At 38.0% G+C, this 3,469-nt stretch overlaps 1 non-coding gene across 1 annotated transcript; it reads right to left on the bottom strand.

The window, feature by feature from the left end:
- Positions 1-1,889: 1,889 nt before the first annotated feature.
- On the bottom strand, positions 1,890-1,996 carry LOC131224452 (small nucleolar RNA R71). The gene has a single exon (XR_009160936.1). It is a non-coding gene; the product is annotated as a small nucleolar RNA R71 (small nucleolar RNA).
- Positions 1,997-3,469: the final 1,473 nt, after the last annotated feature.

Below are 3,469 nucleotides of genomic sequence, written 5' to 3'. Positions count from 1 at the left end.
GCTAATTTTGGTCCCACCTAAGTACTCTGCACATAAACTTCAGATGCGATTTCGGTGCATCCGAAGGTAATTTCGGTGCGACCGAAATTGTATAGAATTATCCAGTGAGAAAGTGCAATTTTCAATCTTAATTTGGTCCGACAGAACCCAAATTCGGACCAACCGAAGTGTGAGGCGGAAAAGCTGTGGACTGCGTAAATTGAGGTGGTTTCACAACGGATTGCAAAAATTCCAAGTCGGTACATAAGTAGAACTTCACAACTATAAATAGGAGTCCCTAAGACGTTCCTAGGCATCATATAGGGTTTAAGGAGTGGAGAAAAAGGGTGGGGAGCTGCCACCAAGAGTTTTTCTTCTTCTTCCTTAGTTATTTTTATGCTTTTCTTAAGAGTTCTTAGTTCAATCATGTTTATGGTTGGCTAAACCTCTTAGCTAGGGCTAAGAGGTGAAGCTTATAGCGTGATTGATATGTTTACTTTGATTTGATTCATGTTTATGTTAAACTTCATTGATTTCTAGTTAATTTTAAGGAATACTTTCAGTTTTCAATGGTTTGTTGTGACTCAAATTATAGTGGATCTGCGATAGCTTTGAGTATCTTCTTTTCTTATTTGAGATTGATGGATTGGTAAATCCTGTTATTCGCAATCGTCTTCAGGGCATGGTCGGGTGACAGAATTCCTTCCAAGTGTTCATAATTCTCTTCTGTTAAGATTGGATCAATGAGAAGTTCAGAGATTTGATAATCTCCACTTTTAATTGGATAAGATAGGACTCTGATTCCAGTTGGATCTCTTGAATCAAGTAAGGTAGCATCCTAAGAGCTATAAATGGATCCTTGGCACCCTAGTTCCCACTTCCAATTGATAGTTTAAACCTTATTCACAAATACTCCTTTAAATTCAGATTTTTTGCATTAGATCTTAATCTAGTTAGTTCTAGTTACTTTTAGAAAATGTTCAGGTTTAGTCCCTGTGGATTTGACCTCGGTCTTACTTAGATTATTACTACATCGCGACCCTATACTTGTGGTTGTGAAAAAGTTTTTTGCGCTGTTGCTAGGGATTAATAGTTGTGTTTTTCTGAAATTAATTAGTTTTAGAATTAGATTAAGATTAGGGTTAACTTTATGTTTTATTTTTAGGTTAGAAATTTTTCTGCTTTGTTTTTAGAAACTAACTTTGATTCTATGTTTTGTAGGATCCTGACCTAGCAACTCCTATCTGGTAACTTCGTTCTAACTCTCTCTTTCTTACTTCCTATTTGTTGTAGTTTTCAATTCTTGGATCTTAAGTTAAAATTTTTGAAATTGAGGGCTGAGAGTGTTTCATGCCCAAGTGGGTCCGTGATAACACTCCACGTCTCTTGAGTGAATGAGGATTAATTGAGGGGTTATTTATCCATCAGATGATTAGACACCACTTGAGATCCTAAGAGACAATTGAAGTGATGGCTGCCAATCAACCTGTAATTCAAACTCAACCTCCGGTTGAGGAAATTTAGGATGAGAATGAGGTGCATTAAGCACCCCCGCTTCATACTTTATGAGATTATTTACAACCGGCGGGGGTGAGCACACCCTCTTGTATGGTTTTTCTAGAAAATACAGGAAACATTGATATCAAGCCTGGAGTGATCCAACTCCTTCCAAAGTTACATGGATTTGAATACGAAAGTCCATATTTACACATGAAAGAGTTTGATGAGATAATAGCCACTTTATATTTCCTAATGTGTCTGAGGACACAGTCAGGCTGAAACTTTTGCCCTTCTCCTTAAAAGAAAAAGTTAGGACGTGGTTGCACTCACTACGTCCACGATCTGTTGGCAAATGGAATGACATGACAAGGGAGTTCATAAAGAAATTCTTCCCATATCATAAAACGAACACCCTTAGAAAGTTGATCATGAACTTCGCCCAAAAGAAAGATGAAACATTCTTCCAATGTTGGGAGTGGTTTAAGGATCTTGTCAGTTCATGTCCACAACACAGTTTGGAAATGTGGTGCATAACAAGTTTCTTCTACGATGGACTGACATCTTCCATGAGCCAAATGGTTGAGACAATGTGCAATGGGGAATTCATGAATAAAGATGTCAATGATGTGTGGGATTATTTTAACAAACTTACTGAAAACACACAATCATGGGACATCTCCCCAAGACCAAACACCACGTCTAAGCCTACTCAATCAAAGGAGAGGGGTGGAATATACTTGTTGAAAGAGGAAGACGATATAAATGCTAAAGTAGCTAGTTTGACAAGGAAACTTGAGGCCATGAAGCTCAAGAAGGATAAGGCTAAGGAATCTGTTTGCGGTATTTGTACTTACAATGTTCATACAACTGAAAATTGTCCAACAATAGTTTCTTTTCAAGAAATATTGAATAAGCAATCGAATGCCGTAAACAAGTACCAAAGGTCTTTCAAAGGACTCACTTCAAACACATACAATTTAAGTTGGAGAAATCATCCAAACTTCAGTCGGAGGAATGGACAAACTGCTACTCCTCAAGGAATCCCTAATTAATTCTTAAATCAAGGGAAACTTCAAGAGAAATTGGTTTAAAATCCCACACAAACTCAAGAGCTTATCTAGCAAAGTACTCTCCAAGTCTTATAAGAACTCACTATGGCTATACAAAAGATAGACTAACGTGTTACAGTTATGAAGAAAGGGATCCTTCAAGCTCAAACTATCCCCAATCCTAAACCGCAATACGGAGTTAGTGATCTAAGCTCTTCAAATCTAATGGAGTAAGCCAAGTCTATCATCACTCTTAGGAATGAAAAAATAAATGACAAATCTATTCCGGTAAGGGCTGAAAAGTCTAAGGACCTGGAAGAACACACAGATGATAGACCTAGCACTACTCCACATGGATTAGAACCAGAACCTCTACATAAGCCGATCGCTCCATTTCCCCCAGTGGTTGATTGCACCAAAACCTCTAGTTAACTCTCAGGATATTCTAGAGGTGTTGAAATGAGTGAATGTTAACATCCCTCTTCTGGATGCTGTGAAACAAATTCCTTCATAGGGCAAATTTCTAAAAGACTTATGCACAACCAAGAGGCGGTAAAGTATCAAAAAGAAAATTTTCCTGATAAAGAAAGTGAGTGCCATCCTCAAGCAAAGTGTGCTACAAAATACAAAGATCTTAGTAGCATAACTATCACTTGTGTAATTGGGAATCACCAAATTGAGAACGCACTTCTTAATTAGGGGCAAGCATAAATCTGATCCCTTACTCGGTCTATGAACAACTGGGTCTAGGAGAATTAAAACCTACATGGACCACATTACAACTTGCTGATTACTCAGTTTGTGTACTGAGGGGGATGATTAAGGATGTGTTGGTCTAGGTTGACAAATTCGGGGGTCGAGCATAACTCGGCTCCCGAGTTCCAAAACATCACTTATGCAACATAATTAATGAGAGATGTATGTTGACTGTATTAGTGCAT

The sequence above is a fragment of the Magnolia sinica genome, chromosome 13 (assembly GCF_029962835.1).
Source record: "Magnolia sinica isolate HGM2019 chromosome 13, MsV1, whole genome shotgun sequence".
NCBI lineage: Eukaryota > Viridiplantae > Streptophyta > Magnoliopsida > Magnoliales > Magnoliaceae > Magnolia > Magnolia sinica.
This window is presented reverse-complemented; position numbering and strand designations above follow the sequence as displayed.